A 19,419-nucleotide genomic window follows, 5' to 3' on the forward strand; every position below is an offset into this window, starting at 1 on the left:
AATACACTCTTCCTGAAAATAATGACTTACTGTCCTCTTCCAGAGAGTTAATTAGTGAATTAAGGGATGAAACAATGGTACAGCAGGAAGGGCATTTGCCTGGCATGTGGCTGACCTGAGTTAAATCCCCAGGGGTCCCCGTGTGGTCCCCTGACCACCTCCAGGTGTGATCCCTAAGCAAAGGGCCAGGAGTAATCTTTGAACACCACTGAGTGTGGCCCCCAAACAAACAAAAATACCAAAGAAGTGAATCAAATAATATAGAAATAATGCCATAAAATACTTGGTGGTAATAGGTTCAATTAGTAATGTTTGCATAGAATATAAGTGATTATTGCTAATATAGTTGTAAAAAGTACAAATATGTTTTAAAAATACTTAAGGAGAAGCATATAATGTCTAAATGTATTAAGGTTCTTCATAAAAACAATCAATAGTGTATGTGTATATATATATATGTAAATATATATACACACACACAAAAAAAGATTTTCTAGTTGAAATAAAGAATTATTGACTCACTTGATTATGGAGAATGCAAGATCAGATCTGCATGTGGGCTTGGAATCCAGTTCCAGGTCCAAAACTTAATATCCAGAGAACCCTCATGGCACATGAATTTTAAAGGCAATCTGCTGGAGAATTCCTTCCTTCTTCCTTGTGATGTGAGAGCCATTTATCTCCTCTATTTAAACCTTGAATGAGTTAGATTTGCTCCACCTACATCATGAGGGGCAGCCTATAATTTAATTATTTTTTGCTCTTTGTGCCACACCTGGCGATGCACAGGGGTTACTCCTGGCTCTGCACTCAGGAATTACTTCTGGCCATGCTCGGGGGGGACCCTATGGGATGCTGGGAATAGAACTGGGGTTGGCCATGTGCAAGGCAAATGCCCTACCCACTGTTCTATTGCTCCAGCCACAGATAAGTCTATTTTACTGGATTGTTGAAGACATTAATCTTGTCCAAAAAAACATTCTTGCAGGATGTCCAAAAGCACATTATAATTAATGATTAAAATCTCCAAATACCCCATGACTCAGTGATGTAGGTGCATAAAAGTATATTAAGTAATGATACGGAGAAAACTGATATCCATAAAACTGGGAAATGTCAAAGAGTGGGATGGAGGAAAGAAGTACAAACAGTGGTGCTCTGGTAAACCAGTTTTGCAAAAAAAGGGAATAAATCAACACTTGACATCACAAAGACAAGATGGGGAAATCTGAATCTCAATTCAGGGATGCTGCAGTTCAAGTTTCTAGGTGCGAATGCTTCCAACCTCATCTCTCAGATCTCTGCCACACCAACTAAAATGTCCATAATCTTTTTCTTATTTTGTTTGACTTTTTTAAATTTCTGTCTTCTTCTCTTGTGATTCCCTACTTTAATTTCACAAACACTTCTTAATTTTAAGACCGAGGAGATAGTACAGCAAGTAGGGCACTTGCCTTGCATGATGCCAGTCCCAGTTCGATCCCCTAAGTATCACTATGTGTTCTCCCTAAGCACAGAGACACGAGTAAGCCTTGAGTATGACTAGATATGGCTCAAACCCTGCCCCATGAAATAGCCTTCTTAATTTTTTCCTTAATTTTAATTTTCAGAAAGTTGTTCGTGATGATTTATTACATTCAATATTACAACACTAATCCCATCACCTTTGCACCTTCCCACCACCATTATTTTCAATTTTCCCAACCACCACCTAAGCCTGCCTCAATTGCAGGCACTATATAATTTATTTTATATTGATTGTTATGGGCTGAAGCGATAGCACAGCAGGTAGGGCGTTTGCCTTGCATGTGGCTGACATAGCTGACCCGAGTTCGATTCCTCCGCCCCTCTAGGAGAGCCCGGCAAGCTACCGAGAGTATTTCGCCCGCCTGGCAAAGCCTGGCAAGCTACCTGTGACATATTCTATATGCCAAACACAGTAACAAGTGTCACAATGAAGACATTACTGGGCCCGCTCGAGCAAATTGATGAACAACGGGAGGACAGTGACAGTGATTGATTGTTATGAATAATTCACTAAAAAGGATCAAAAGAGATTTCCTTAGAAGAAAGTGAGTGAAGATTGTTGTATCTCACTTTGGATCCACTAAGCTCTTTGATAAGAGATTACTAACATGTTGTTACAGGTTAAGCCTCATGTATTAAGATTTTCTTTCCCCATTTTTGGGGGGGGGGTCATCACACCCAGTGATGCACAGGGGTTACTCCTGGCTTTTTACTCAGTAATTACTCCTGGTGGTGCTCAGGGGACCATATAGGATGCTGGGAATCAAACCTGGGTCGGCCGTGTGCAAGACAAACGCCCTACCTGCTGTACTATCACTCCAGCCCAATATTTTCTTAATTGAGATTGGTTACCTTTTACTTTACATCCCGTCCAATGTGGTGTGCTATTCCTAGTATATCAATGGTATATTTGTGGCTGGGTACTCCGGGAATTCTAAAATTTTGAATGGGGTGATATAACTGAAGTTGAATTATTAACTGGATGTTGACTTTGGGGTCTGGAGGCATCTCTGCAGCTTTTTGATCTCTTTCGAGATTTTTTTATGAGTCTCTGGATCATGACCGGCTAATGAGCTTATATGGTGCCAGAGGTAGCTCATGGGCATGACTGCTGGAAGCACAGGGAGAGGGAGGAGGTCACCCATCCCTGACCCCATGAGAGCCTGGAGATTTTGGTCACAAAACCCGCATATATGAGTTTTTCAACAGATTCATTTCTGGATGAGACTCATCCCAAGCCTGTGGAATCTGGTTGTGAGCATAGTGGCTTTTGGAGTGTGGAGATTTTCAGCTGCTGAAACTCCGGGATGCCCTGGATGAGACTCGGCCTGGCGCAGAGTCTGGAAGCATCTCTGCAGCTTGTTGATCCCTTTTGAGATTTATTTATTTATGAGTCTCTCACCATTAATTTTTTTTTTTTGCGTCACACCCGGCGATGCACTCAGGAATTACTCCTGGCAGTGGTGCTCAGGGAACCATATGCGATGCTGGGAATTGAATCCAGATCAGCCGCATGCAAGGCAAACACCCTACCTGCTGTACTATTGCTCCAGCCCCAAATTATTATGGGCTTTTTTTTTTTCGCTTTTTGGGTCACACTTGGCGATGCTCTGCACTCAGGAATTACTCCTAGCGGTGCTTAGGGGACCACATGGGATGCTGGGAATCGAACCGGGGTCAACCTCTTGCAAGGCAAATGCCCTACTCATTATGCTACCGCTCTAGCCCCTCACCATCTTTAATTTTTAATCTATATACTTACCTATGGTGAAAGAGAAACTGAGAAATTCTACATGGAGCTGGAGAAATTCTATAAAGAAGATCACACCTTCTACAAGATCATTGTCGGTGATTTTAATGCCAAGATAGGACCAAGAAGATCAGTCGATGAACTCCACATCGGAACCCATGGCCTGGAATGGAACGAACAGGGTGACAGACTGTCTGAGTTCATCATGTCAACCAAAACCTTCCATGGTAACTCACAATTCCAAAAGACTGAATCTAAACGTTGGACATGGGAGTCTCCCGATGGACGGTTCCACAATGAAATAGACCACATCATATTCAATCGGCGGTTTTGCCTAACCGATGTTGCTGTTGTCCCAAAATTCCAAACGGGATCAGACCACCGTCTTCTTCGTGCAAAATTCTACCTCACAGAACGAGAAGAAAAGAATACAAGGTTTAAGAAGAGGACTCCCAGAACAACCACCAACTGGGAACTCTTTGGCTCTGTTGCGGCAACATGGGAAGATGCCGTCATTGACAACATTGATGAGGAATACGATCGAATGATTCAGCACCTCCATGATTGTGCAAGGAATGCCAAGAGAGAGATAACCACAAAAAGCCGTCTTTCTTCGAACACTCTTGAACTTATTCGCCAACGTGGCTTGGCACGTGCCTCAGGCAACCACAAGCAAACGTCCGAACTGGCAAAACAGTGCAGAGAAGCCATCAAGGATGACCTCAAAAACAGGAGAGCAGCAGTACTGGTAGATGCAGCAGAAGCTGGGAAAAACATTCGTAATGCCCGCCTGTCCTTCACCAACTACAAAACCAAGATGACTGCCCTCCGACATCATGATGGATCTATCACATCTTCCAGAAGGGCAATGGAGAAGATTATTCATGACTTCTACTCAGATCTCTTTAATAGCCACATCCACTTGCCCACATACCACATACCACATGATGGATATGTCGTTCCCAATGTTCTCCCTTCCGAAATCCAACATGCCATCTCGTCGGTAAAGAAACAAAGAGCACCTGGCCCAGACAAGATCAGACCTGAACACCTGAAGAACTTACCATCAGTACTCATCAATACATTGGCTCGACTCTTCACACGCTACCTGTCTGAATGCAAGGTTCCATCCCAATGGAAAACCAGCAAGACTGTACTACTATACAAGAAAGGAGACATCCACGACATTGGCAACTATCGCCCAATCTGCCTATTGTCTGTCATCTACAAACTATTCACTTGAGTCATCCTGAATAGGATTAGCAGAACACTAGATGAAGAACAACCATGTGAACAAGCTGGATTCCGAAAAGGATTCAGTACCATCGACCATATCCACACAATAACCAATCTCATTGAGGTATCTCGGGAGTTCAAGATGCCACTCTGTCTAACGTTCATTGATTTAAAGAAGGCCTTTGATTCTGTTGAGACGGAAGCGGTCATAGAAGCCCTAGCCAATCAGGGCGTACAAACTCAATACATCAGGATCTTTCGTGAGCTCTATTGCGGATTCACTACCAAGATCTCACCATTCTACAAAGAAGTAATCATCCATATCAAGAGAGGGGTTCGGCAGGGTGATACCATTTCACCAAAACTCTTCAGTGCCACCCTCGAGAACATCATGCGACGACTGGAATGGGAAAACATGGGAGTGAAGATAGATGGTCGGCAACTACACCACCTCCGCTTTGCTGATGACATCGTTCTAATAACACCAAACATCAACCAAGCGGCACAAATGCTGAACGACTTTGACCGTGAATGTGGAAAGGTCGGACTACAGCTGAATCTTACGAAGACAATGTTTATGAGAAACAGCCTTGTTCCTGACGCTCCATTCGCTCTCAACGGAACCACCATCTCCGAATGCAACAGTTATATATACCTTGGTCGAGAAATCAACATGATGAATGACCTGGCACCTGAGTTGCGCAGGAGGAAGAGAGCGGCTTGGAATGCCTTCAAGAGCATTGAAGAAATAACTAAAAGGACAAAGAACCTCCAGCTACGAGCACATCTCTTTGATTCCACTATTCTCCCTGCATTAACATATGCCTCAGAGACCTGGACCCTACGAAAACAGGACGAGAACACTATTCGGGTCTCTCAAAGAGGAATCGAAAGAACTATGCTTGGAATATCACGATTCACTCAAATGAGAGATAGAATCCGGAGTTCTGATCTTCGTCAACGCTCAAGAATCAGGGACGCTGTCTCATTTGCCAAGACATCAAAAATCAGATGGGCTGGACACGTAATGAGGTTTACAGACAACCGCTGGACTAGAGCCATTACTGATTGGATTCCACGAGACATCAAAAGATCACGTGGACGCCCACCTATAAGATGGTCAGACTTCTTCGTCAAGACCCTAAATGATCGGTTTGAGGCTCTACATGTTCCTAAAACGAACAGATACCATTGGGCTATGCTAGCACGCAACCGGATGAATGGAGACGTTACTGGCACCCGCTCGAATAAATCGATGAATAACGGGGATTAAGTGATTAAGTGATACTTACCTATATACACATATAATTTTATATATACATCTATAAATAGATTATTTTAAATTTGAATGTCAAGTAGATGTAAACTTTATGTACACTGATATACGATTATTATAGGTAGATAATAATTAGACATAAAATTATTTGCTCTTTACTAGCATGCAAAAATTCTAGTCCTTTCGAAAATCGTTTTTAATTTTTGTCTCTCAGGGTAATATTCTTTTTCCTTGTGTTTTAGTGCCTTTTATTGGCCTCAAATGTGAACTATAATTTTAAAGAAACAAGCTTCTGCATCATTAATTAACGATTCCGTGACCAGTGGCATTTTATGACAATGGCTTATGGGTCCCAAACTTCAGAGCACTCAGAAGGAAATACATTCTGTGGGTTTTTTTTTTAAGTCTCAGATTGAAATAGCTGAAAAAATGACTTATGGTCACAGAACTTATTTTCTTCTACTGAGGAGGTCTAACGGGGACTATTAGAAATGTAAATAGAGGAAAGTATTTGGCATAAAATTGCCTCATTGTAGCAGTCATACTTGATCACATTTGGAAAATTACATCTTATTTTCCATTGTCCTAATATCCTGCCTGAGTTCCATATTCGGATCTTAATGCATAACATTTAGAGCTTCCACAACATCAATATCCATTTGGATATTTACAAATGTGGTTAGTGAACAACTCCCAGAAGACCAGGACAATTCATCATCGCCTGCCTCTTCCTGCCGGTACTCAGGAAAAAACAACTTTTAAGTTTCCCCCCAACACAAACACACACACACACACACACACACACACACCGGATATTAAGGAATAGACTAATCTCTAATGGGCACACAGCAAACTTCATCAAAGTGGAATGACTTCATATAGGATACGTGCAGCTTTCCAAATGTTCTCTCGTTTCTATGCGTTCCTACAGAGGAACCTGAGAGGTGCCTATTTTTACCATCTAAGAAGGCACATACATTTTGGGCGCCAAGAGTGAGAAACACCTGCTGGTGTACGAAGAGCCAGAGCGACTCTATTTTGACTTCAGACCAGCTATCAATATTCGCCACGAGCACCTGTGCTGAGAATTAGTCACTTTCTGTTCTTAGGTGCGGGCTGCCTGGCTCGCTGCAGCGCTAACTCCTTCCTCCTGCTGTGCATATGGGCCAAGATAACTTCATGGACTTCAGCGCTGAATGCTGTTTTTTGCTTGCTGGGTCACACCCAGCGATGCACAGGGGTCACTTCTGGCTCATGCACTCAGGAATTACTCCTGACGGTGCTTGGGGGACTGTATGGGATGCTGGGAATCTAACCCGCCTTAACTGCTGTGCTAATGCTTCAGCCTCTAGTGCTGTCTTAAGGCATTGTGAGACTGGGGAACTCACAGAGTGCAGCATTTTATTTATTTATTTATTATCCTTTGGCAGCATTAGGGGTTGGCTCAAATGCTTGGAGTTGCTCTTAGAGAAACCCCGGGGACTGTGTTGTGATAGATCCTGCAATACAGTGCATGTGCTCCAGTCCTTCGCCCCTTTTCCCCAGCACTGCACATCATTCGTTAACCCTCCATCTCAGGTCAGATTCCCACAAGGAGGAACCGACCTTGCGATGAGGATTCCAGCCTGGATGAGGCAGGGTTCAGCCACAGAAGCACAGGAGCGATGTATGTTGGCTATGTTTACTCCAGATATTATAATACAGATTCATGCATTGCGTATTTAAGCCAACATGTATCAGACTATGCACTTATATCGTATATTGTGGGCTCATTATGTTCTCAATCAAGCTTTGTAAAAATGTTCACGGTGATGTGCTCAGTGTTAGAGCACCTTCCTTGCAGGTGTGGGGACCGGAGTTCAATCCTGCCCCCAGTCTCCTTTATGACTGACCAGGTGCATGTTGAAAAGTTGTTTTGTTCTCTGAGAACCGGACAAATGACTTCCCTCTTGCATTTTCTGCAGGATTTCGTTATTCTTCTAAAGTGCTTGTTACATAAAGTGCCAGGGAACTAAGATATGATCCGTTCCTCTTGGTTGTCTTCAAACAGTGCAAGTGATTATTCTAAGTTAACCATTGCCAAGACTATTCATGGGGTTATTTAAAAAAATCAAACTGTTGATTACTGTTCATTTGTTTTTCAGGCACTCATATGCATCTACTGAATTCTGGTTGCTGAAAAGAAAGGAAAGCTATAAACTTTTCTTTTGACACTGCTTTTGCTTGGTCCCATAAGTTCTGGAAACTCGTGTCTTCATTTTTCTTTGCTTCCAGGAATCTTTTAATTTCCTCTCTGATTTCCTCTCTAAGCCACTGGTTGTTTAGTAGTGAGCTGTTTCATTTCCAGGTGTTTGATTTGATTCTGGGTGAAGGACCAAACATGATGGCCTCTCAGTTTCTGTATTGCAAACCATAATACCCAACAGGAGAGAGAGAGACAGAGACAGAGACAGAGAGACAGACAGAGACAGAGAGAGAGAGAGAGAGAGAGTGAAAGAGAGAGAGAGAGAAGAAAAGTACCTGCTATACAGGAAGGCTGAAGGTCAATTGGGGTGGTGGTGGCAAGAAGAATATGGAAGATACTGGTGGTGGAAAATGTATGCTGGTGGCAGGAAAGCTTTGTAACTGTATCTCATGGTGATTCAATTTTAAAAAAAATAAAACAGGAAAGTTTGCTGGTGTGTTCCTGATATTGAGGTTGCTTGCTGCTAGGACATTGGTGTTTACTCTGGAAGCAACAGCTGTCTCCTCATATTCTCAGAACTTTAAACCCCTGGGAAGGGGGAGTCTTTCCCTTTAGTTTTGAGCAAGTTCTGAGAATCTTCTAATTGGACTTTCCTGGGTTAGATACTCACATTTTGACTAAAGGAGTAGGAATCACTGGGCTTAACCAAGCCTCAGTAATGTGCGTGTGTTTTTTTCTTTTTGGGTCACACTCGGTGATGCACAGGGGTCACTCCTGGCTCTGCACTCAGGAATTATCCCTGGCAGTGCTCAGGGGACCATATGGGATGCTGGGAATTGAATCTGGGTTGGCCGCATGCAAGGCAAATGCCCTACCTGCTGTGCTATCACTCCAGCCCCAAATGAGAAGTTATAATTTTTTTGGTTGTTTTTTGGGTCACACCTGGCGATGCACAGGGGTTACTCCTGGCTCTGCACTCAGGAATCACTCCTGGCGATGCTCAGAGTACCATATGGGATGCTGAGAATCAAACCCGGGTTGGCCGTGTGCAAGGCAAATGCCCTACCCGCTGTGCTATTGCTCCAGCCCCTCAATGATGTGTTTGTTCCTGAACTGATTAAACATCTAGGATAGGAGTCAGCTGACCACATTGCAAGACTGTCTTCTTTTGTTCACTAAGTTTTATTTTTTAAAATTGACTCTCCACAAGATGCATAGTTACAAATTTATTCATGATTGGGTTTCAGTCATACAATATTACAACACTCATCCCTTCACCAGAGCACATTTCCCACCACCAGTGTCCAACAGTTCCTTCCCATACCCACTTCCCACCCAGCCTGTTCTCTCTCTCTCTCTCTCTCTCTCTCTCTCTCTCTCTCTCTCTCTCTCTCTTTTCCTTTTGGGAATTATGCTTTGCAATACAGAGTACTTAAGGTTATCATGTCTATCCCTCTAGCTCACTTTAGCTCTCAGTTCTTGGGGGACCATTTCCAACTATCATTGTCACAGTGGTCCTTTCTCTGTTCTAACTGTCCTTCACTCACACTTGTGACAAGCTTCCAAACATGGAGCAGACCTTCTGGCCCTCGTTTCTACTGCCCTTGGATTTTAGTCCCATACTATGTTTTTTTTTTATATCCCATAAATGAGGGTAGTCATTCTATGCCTGTCCTTCTTCTGACTTATTTTTTTAAATTTTATTTTCAAAAGGTTGCTCACATTAACTGTTCTTCCTGCATTAACATATGCCTCAGAGACCTGGGCCCTACGCAAACAAGATGAGAACGCTATTCAGGTCTCCCAAAGAAGAATAGAAAGAGCTATGCTTGGAATATCACGTTTCACTCAAATGAGAGAAAGAATCCGGAGTTCTGACATCCGTCGACGATCAAGAATCAGGGACGCTGTCTCATTTGCCAAGGTGTCGAAAATCAGATGGGCTGGTCACGTAATGAGATTTAAAGACGACCACTGGACTAGAGCTGTTACCGACTGGATTCCACGGAATGTCAAAAGACCGCGTGGCCGCCCACCTACCAGATGGTCAGACTTCTTCGTGAAGATCATGAACGATCGGTTTGAGGCCCTTCATGTTTCCCGGAGTGAACAGATGCCATTGGACTACACTAGCACGTGACAGGGACAAATGGAGACGTTACTGGCGCCCGCTCGAGCAAATCGACGACTAACGGGAAGTTAAGTGATTAAGTGATAAGTGATTTCAACACCAACCCTACCACCATTACACCTTCCCACTACCATTATTTTAAATTTTCTTACCACCTTTCAAGCCTGCCTTTCAGGGGCAGATAATTTATTTTCTATTGCTTATTTTGAATTATCATGAGATGATAAGTGGCCCTGTGCGCTTATAGAATTCTAAAATTGTAAGTGGTTGGGATCCAAAGACATCTCTGTAGGGAGCTAATCCATTTCGAGATTCATTTGTTTGTCTCTGGATCAAGGCCATTGATGCACTAAGATGGTGACTGGAGGCATATCATGGGCATGACAGCCAGGACCCCAAGCGGGTGGGGAGACAGGAAGGGATGGCCTGTCTCCACTGCAGCCTTGTGCCTGGAGTCTTAGTCCTTGGACCCATATATTTGGGTTTTGCTTCTGGAAGCTCGTGGCCACTGGGGTTTCATCTGGAGCGAGTTGAGAGGGCACAACAGCTCTATCTGAGGTGCCCCAGTGGAATTGGCTCGGTACGGGGTCTGGAGAGATTTCCAGCTGGCTGCTATGTTCCGGGATTCACTGCTGTGAACTTCAGACTTATTTCACTCAGCATGATAATCTCCATGTTCATCCATTTATAAGCAAATTTCATGACTTCATTTTTCCTGGCGGCTGCGTTGTATTCCATCATGTTAAAGTACTATAGTTTGCTTATCCCATCATCTCTTCTCAGCACTTTTGGGTTTTTTCTTGATGCTGGCTATGGTGAACAGTGCTGTAATGTTCATAAAGTTTTATTGGAACACAGTCACATTCATTCTGAGTACGGGGCACAGCTGTGGTTCTAACCCCAGAGATGAGTAGCTGCAATAGTGACCATCTGATCCACAAAGTCTGAAACTTTGATTGTTTGGCCCTGGGGTCGGGGGACTATTAGTTGGCTCAGGCTGCAGAACAAAACCCACAGACTTGGTGGATTCAAATATTCTGTTTCACAGTTCTGGTGGCTGAAAGTCTGAGGGCAAGGAGGAGCAAATTGGTTTCTTCGGAGGCATCTCTGCTTGGGCTGTGGGGGACTACTTCCCTCTTTTGGTCTTTCCCTGGTCTTCACTCTGTGCTGTGTGCCTGTGTCCTTGTCTTCTCTAATGAGGACACTCGTCTGTTAGATTAAGGTTCCTCGCAGTGGCTTCATTTTTAACTGCTTATCTCTTTTGAGACCATATCTCCTATTCAACTGCATTCTGAGGTCCTAGGGGTGAGGACTCCAGCATAGAAATTGGCAGGAGTACAGTTGAGCCCACAGTCAGGAGCCTATGGGCTCTGAGTGGCCGTGGCTGGTCCACCTGCTTCCCAAGGACTGAGAGTGAGGGTGGAGATAGAATGTTCAAGTGGAACCTGGGGTGTTATCACTAAAATACAGGAGAACGAATGTTAGGTAGCAAAAAAGATTGTCCAATAATATATGGCCAAGGCTTTAAATCCTTAGATGAGGAAAACGTGTGGGTTGACTCTGAAGGAAAAAATCGTGTTCAGTTGTGGGCCGAGCTGACCTGCTAGAGAGATAATGAACCCAAATAATATGTTAAAGGAAAGAATGTGGATGACGCAAAACCCAAATCTGTAAAGCCAACCCCCCCCCTTTTTATTTTGTGCAACAGAAGGTTGAGCTATTGTTTACAAAAACTCTGGCAACAGGGATCAGGGGGGAGAAGAAAAGCAAATGTCCGAGACAGAGAGTGCTCGCTGCGGAGGCGGATTTACATTAATTACCTGGATGGCTGCCAGGACCAAAAGTCTATGTTAGCAATTTCTCACGAGTTCTTACAATGGGAGACATGGAGGGCCATGCTGCCAAGAAAGAAAAATCAGACGAAAGACACTTCACAGGGTCTAGGAAGGGACTTCTGGGCCCAAAGGTTAGACAGGGAAAAACAAAGAATGACTCCCGATCCCTGGAAGTTGTTTATGAAGCCCGAAGGAAAGCATCCATGTAAACCAGGAATGAGCCAGTAGCAGGGGATCCATGTGTATCCCCCAAACCATTGGCATCGGCATTATCTGGGACTTGCTAGAAAAACAGGTTCTCAGGCTTTCCTTAGGAATAACCAAATCAGCAGTCTGTGTTTCAACAAATTCCCTAGTGACTCTGAAACATGCCAAAGATGGAGGACCACTAAGATGTCTGTATTTATTTACTTTTGTACATGTAAGGATTCCAAAGAAAGAGTTTAGAACTGCTAGCATGACTTCCTAGTTATCCAGGACTGCAGCTACTGACATCTTTTTTTCTCTGTTGAAGTGTAGCGTTCTTTATTTAAAGTGCGTCATAGGTCAATATGACTGCTGAAGCTTCTGTGATCACATCAACTTAGGCAGGAAGTGAGGGGGTGGGGGGGCTGGGAAAGTGGTCTTGGGGAAATTTCACCCAATGATCTTTGTTTGTAAAGTATTAATTTCTGCAGTGAGAGACCAAGAAAATTCCAGCCACGTTGCCTCCTGGAATAATATTGGGATTCTTTTAGGAGAAAAGTGTGGAGGTGAAACTTTTTTTTATCTTTTTGGGTCACATCCAGCGATGCTCAGGGATTACTCCTGGCTCTGCAGTCATGAATTACTCCTGGAGGTGCTCAGGGGACCCTATGGGATGCTGGGGATTGAACCTGGGTCGGCCGGTTGCAAGGCAAATGCCCTACCCTCTGTACCATCGCTCCAGCCCCCGAGGTGAAACTTTTATTGCTTTTATAGCAGTAGATTTAGCTTCAGGGTGTTGCAAGTTGGGTAGAAGGAGTTCTCAGCCTCTTAGTCTGGTGTACTTAGACTCCAAAAAGATAGGGGCTCTGCTCTCCCTTTTTCCAAAAAGGTGATCACAGGTTTGAAGGGAGAGATTGGGAGGAGAAGCTCTTGGGAAGAGTTGTGGAGGTGCAGTTGGGGCAACCAGATGGAGAAAAGAGAGGATGGTATCTGAGGGCTTTGGATGCGTGTGGAGGGATTTTTCACTTCATTTGTTTTTAAAATGTTTTAGTCACCAACATTCCCTCCACCACTGTTTCAGGCTCCCCTTCCTACTCCTCCACCTCAGTACCAACACCATGATAAGCTCCGTTCCATAGACTAGTTCTTAAATTTTATCGCTTTTGGTCATTTGTTGTTCTCTTACTGTGTTTCTATATATCACATATGAGAGAGATCATTCTGTCATTCTGGGTTTTTGTTTTGGGGTTATTTTCTTTATTTTTTTGCTTTTGGGGTCACATCTGGCAATGCTCAGGGGTTTTACTAAGCACTATGCACTCGGGAAGTACTCCTGGCAGTGCTCGGGGGACCATATGGGATGCTGGGAATTGGACCCAGGTTGGGCACACACAAGGCAAACACCCTTCCTGCTGTATTATCGCTCCTGCCGGAGAGAGATCATTTTGTATCTGTCCTTTTCCTTCTGACTGATTTCTCTCAGCATCGTTCCCTCCAAATTGCAGGTTTTTTTCTTTGCTTATAGCCAAGTAGTATTCCATAGTATATACCATATTTTCTTTATCTAGTTACCTGTTCTTGAATACTTGAGATGTTTGTATATTTTGGCTGTTGTGAATAGTGCTGCAGTGAACATAGGCTCTGAAATGTATTTCCTGAGTGGAGGTTCTGGGCCCTGGAGTGGATGTTGAGCAGTGGGTTTGCTGAGCCATGTGGAAGCTCAGTTGTTTTGTGAGAAGTGTGCGTGGCACTGTAGCTTTATGTGGCTTCTTTTTGCAACTCTAAGGGAAAACTTGGGACTGAGGACTTCAGACATTTTTCTTTCTGGGTGGAAGTTTGGCAACTGATCCAGGTTTTCACTCAAGAATGCCATAATAAAATGCCTGCAGACTTTGCAACAGTGGACAATGGGGAAAGCGGACAGCAGGAAAAGACAGGTTAGTAAATGGGAGAAAAGGAGGGGTCCAATGTATTAGTACAGCAGGTAGGATGTTTGCCTTGCATACGGCTGACCTGGCTTCTCCTATGGTTCCTGAGCACTGCCAGGAGTAGTTGCTGATTGCAGAGCCAGGAGTAACCCCTGAATAGCACTGGGTGTGTCCCCAAAACAAAAATAAAATAAAAGGGGAGAGAAGGAATTATTTCTGAACAGACGGACTGAAGAGACCTTTGTGCATCCACATGCTTATGATCTCTGTGCAATGCATATGCCTGTTGACAGACAAGAAAATGTTCACTTATGTAGCATAAAAAAAAGGTAATTTAACCAAATCAATTATTTTTGGGGAATAAGGATATATTTGTCCTTCCAAATTTCCTCCTGTGTATGTGCATGTGTGTGTGTGTCAGAGGGGTGGGCAGTTTGGTAAATGGATGTGATATCTGGAACTCTGGCAACAAATTTTGGACCAGGAGGCAACAGAGAGGCTGCAAACTAAGTGCAGAAGATAGCATCCCAGGAACCAAGCAGGAGCCTCATTTCATTGGGCTTGTCCCCCTTCTCACCTTGGCTTGTCTTTTGGATTTTTTTTCTGAGTAAGGAAAATAAACACGGACGTAAATCACTATTATCTTTAAGAACCTGTCACAGCTCTGGAATGCAGTTACCAGCAGATACAGAGACGTCTTTCACGATGACATCAGGATGGATGTGCTGTATCTTCTGGTATCATGGTGGCATTGATGTGGAAGACACAGTGTTTTCTCATATGGGGGAGGTAGACTTGGGAAGAAAGTTTGTCATCTGAATGCCACACACTTGCAAGTATGGGCCAAGGAGAGCTGCAGACAACCCCCCCCCCCCCCGCCAGTCCCGATGGGAGATGCTGCTGAGATCTTGGCAGGAGCTGCAGACTAAGACCTCTCTCATCTGCCGGGTGTTGGAGAAGCCACACCAGCAAAGGCTGAGCTGGCAAGACCTCTCCTGGTTCACGCGAGAGTCGTTGATGCAGAAATAATGATATCTTAACACAGACATGGAGTGTGTTAGTGTGAGAACCAAGCCCAAGGAGAAATTTGGACTGAACATGCCAGAGATGTACTGGGACGTATCTGGTCTTCGGCCTGGCCTGTGTCTCCCATAAAGCAGAGCAGGCGAATGCCACCTGCAGTGTCAGATGTTGATGGAAGCATCTTGCCTCCGTGTCCCCCAATCAGCACGGTGGATAGTGCCTCCAGTAGGGAAAAGATGGGTTCTGGCATATGAACTGATCTGACTCTTTTTCTGTAGGAGACACAGATATAAACACAACACACAAATAGACAACTATTTTGGAGGCAAGTATTTTATGGTGGGAAGGGAGCTTAGGGTAAACCAGCAGCCCCTGGGTAATCGCTCCTGACTCATGAGCACGTGTGAGGTTATTCTAGGTGACTCGGATGCTGAAGTTCCTGGGACCACACTTTCAATCAGGTGCTGACCAATCAGTAGACTACTGTCAGGAAGGTGGAGGAGAGACCAGCATGCGAAACTTAAAAGGCTCAAATTTTGTTGGTTGTTTTATTTTTGTTTTGGTGGCCACACTCAGCAGCACTCAGGGCTTACTCTTGGCTCTGTGCTCACACATCACTCCTGGCAAGGCTCTGGGGACCATATGGGGTGCTGGGAATTGAACCCAGATCAGTCATGTGTGAGGAAATGCCCTATCCACTGTACTATCTCTCTGGCCCGCCAAACTCCAATCTAATGACTCCTGAGACAAAGGTGATTCTCTAACATCTTGTTCATCATCAGAGACACGTTGAGGAAAGAAGACAAATTTGACTCTTTAAAAAAAATTATTTGTTTGCTTTTTTGGGTCACACCTGGCAATGCTCAAGGGTTACTCCTGGCTCTGCACTCAGAAATCACTTCTGGCAGTGCTTGGGGGACCATATGGGATGCCAGATTGAGCCCAGTTTGGCCACATGCAAGGCAAACACCCTACCCGCTATACTATACTTCCAACTCCCCAAGTTTGACTCCTTAGCATACAAACTGCAGGGAACTAATGCTAAGCATATCAGTGTTGTTCACTTTCCATCTTTAAAAAGTGATTGGTGGTGTGGTATGCAAATGCCTTCCTTTCTTTTTAGGACACTGCAGTTTCATTCCCATGACATGATCCACTCATGAATTAGAGTTAATGTAAATTTTAATTTAATTTGGAATTTTCTTTTGTGCTATAAACACGCTTAGAAGGAACTGCAAAAAACAATATATCATGTGTCCCTGCGTTAGGAGCTAGGGTTTAAAAACATCTGCTCATTTGACTGCTCACTGATTGCAATTTTACATATAATATATCTTAATGCTATTTTACCCACTGCACACATAATATTTTAAGGCCATCAAATGTTGTGTTATGCAGCAGCTCCTCCTTGAAGCCAGTGCATCAGTAATTCCTTTGAAAACTCTTGAAATCAACTCTTCAAAGATACTATAATATGCCCATGTCTATGCAACATCAAACTAATTGGAGAGAATCCTGTTTGTTTCTACTGAGCCTACTTTGGGGAGGAAAAAGAATCCTGATGAAGAACTGGTTTTCTTTCTTTCACTTTTGACCTTTTGGGTCACACCTGGCAATGCTTGTGGTGGTGCTTATCGGACCATATAGGATGCTGGGGATCAAAGCTGGGTTGGCTGGGTGCAAGGCTAACACTCAACCTGCTGTACTATTGCTGTAGTCGCAAGAACTGACCTTCTTCTCCTGGTGGAAGAACTGATTTTTCACTCCATAGCCTACTGTCACGAACAAAGGAAGAAAATAAGACAAAAATCACTGCCTGATTAATGAACTTAGGAAAGAATTCATATTTGACTTTCGAGCATTTTCTGGAAACCCCATAAATTCCAAAGCCTGTTAATTCCTTCCGCCAGAAAGCCATCCAAATTCAAAGCGGATGGAATGAAAACCTAAGTTATATTTTGAAGGGAAAGCTAGGATACACAGAAACGAAAACATCTCAAGGTCAATGAGAGGTGAGGAAAAGCCCCAAGCAGTCTGCTGATAAGAGAGTCCCTTGGACTCCAGACCTGACCAGGGCTCGAAATGCCAGTTGAGACACTAGCCAGGTTCTACATCGGCGAGGGATTCTGCAGTCCCCAAAGGATAAACGTGACTAATTCTCGCTCCATGTGATGCACAGGTAAGGTTGGAAGCGATCGTTTGGGAGGGTGGGATTTCTGCTGTAAGAGAATTGCAGCTGTATCCTCCAGCTCCTGCCACACGGATGCTGTAGGCTCATACTTCCCCACTGCCACCAGCAAAAAGCTCACGAGCTTCCCCAACCCAGCCTTGACTTTGCAGCCTGTGTGCGTGCATGTGTGCTTGCATGCATGTGTGCGTGTGTGCGTGTGCATGTGTGTGTGTGTGTGTGTGTGTGTGTGTGTGTGTAGACCATATGTGATTTGGCAGGTTCCAGCTGCCTCTCTGGGAAGCCTCTGCTCCAGGGGCCCAAACCTCAGTGGTTGCCTCTGCCTCTGGTCTGGGACACTGCGCTCTACACTTTGCTACTATCCTGCAGCATTTCAGTGCAAAGGAGAGCAAGGCAAAGACTCCAGGAGAAAGAACTAGATTGATAGCACAGTGGGTAGGATGTTTGCCTTGCACGCGGCCGCCCCGGGTTTGATTCCTAGCATCCCGTAGGGTCCCCCGAGCACCACCAGGAGTAATTCCTGAGTGCAAAGCCAGGAGGAACCCCTGAGCATCGCCAGGTGTGACCCAAAAAGAGAAAAAAAAGACTCCAGGAAGAGAGTGAGATGGAGACAAAGGAAGGGCGTGAAGAGGCTGGAGTGACAGGGTAGCAAGCAGCATGCTCGCCTTCCCCGTGTCTGCACAATGCCAGGCCCGCCCAGGTGGAGACAGTCCAAATCCAGTGAGCCTCTGAATAAAGGCCATTTTACGTGGGGGGGTGGGGGGGCGCTAAAGTCCTCTCAGGAGAGGCCAAAGTTAAGGACAATTTACAGGGCAGTTAAAGTCCCCTTGGGAGAGGCCAAAGTGATAGACCTGGAGAAAAGTTTTGCCAAGGAACCATTCTTTTTCATAGGTTATTGCTTGCAATTAGGAAAACATCCTAGGAGCTTCCAACTAGGTAGTTTAGGTAAAGAGTATCTTGTTGACCTCTGTAACACCATGTGGCCTGAGTATAATGGGTAAAGATAGCCAGTGAATGACAGTGTGCATTACCAGATCATTTTGCAGTCAGATCTTTGCAGGTAACAAAAGAAATAGAAATATCAAAGCAGAGGAGGTAGGAAAATGCAAGATCTTATGATTAACTGTTTGACCTCAGAAACAAAGAAGTGTGTCACTAAGGCAGCTTATCCCCATGTCTGATAAGAAGATACTAGCTCCCTGCCTCAGAATTAGCCTTGGCCAAAATATGGTACCATCTTTTTCATAGTTTATTTTGCCGGCTTATATCAACAAAAGCACTTTCTTGACCCATTTTTAACAAGCAGAAGACTGGCTGGTCAGGCTAGGAAACGGGGAGCAGTGTTCCCAATCGGTGGATAAGGTTTCTTCGCCCTGGGGACTGTCCCTTCCTTTCTCAGTCCATCAGTTTCTCCCTGCTGTTTTTTTGAAGAGTCAGATTGATCGATCAACTGCAGATGTGTGCACATGTACATGTGGTGTTTTAGTCAGTTCATTGTCTGTCTGTCTGTCTGTCTATGTGGAACACTCGAGTGTTGGAACCAGGCTGAAATCAGAAGTAGACATTTTAGAGAATTTAGTGATATGCAACCCAGTGATTTAAGAAATGCAGTTGTTTTTGGAACCTGTTAGACAAGGGTTAAACCTTATCAGAAGGTTGAGCCTACAGAGAGAGCAGTATTCTCAATCTAAATTTCTTGTTAGAAGAACATTAATGATTATATGATTATTAACAGTTGAAATCCTTTTGAACTTAAAGAATCTGTAATATCTAGAAGAGCTGTGGAACTAGAGCCTGAAACTAAAGTGAAATAAAGTTCAGAGAATGCAAGGCTTTATCTTACAAGCCTCAGCCAATTGTAATGAGGAATTTAGCTGCTTTACTAACAACAGAGGTACAGAAGGCATCAAAATAAACAAAGTTTTCTTATGTTTTCATAAACATTGACAGTCCAAGTGTTATTTTCTATAATATCAAAGTTTGGTAAAAACCAAAGGGCTTTTTCTGTGTCTGAAAGCATGTTTGCATTCTTGTGGGATTGTTAAAAGTATCTGGTGTAGAATGCTCATGATTTTAAATGACTAAGGTACAAGAACTATTGAAGTTAGGCCAAAGAAGGTTTTATCATGTTTTATAAAAATTGATTGTTCATAG

Source organism: Sorex fumeus, unplaced genomic scaffold (genome assembly GCF_029834395.1).
Source record: "Sorex fumeus unplaced genomic scaffold, SorFum_2.1 ptg000165l, whole genome shotgun sequence".
Taxonomy (NCBI): domain Eukaryota; kingdom Metazoa; phylum Chordata; class Mammalia; order Eulipotyphla; family Soricidae; genus Sorex; species Sorex fumeus.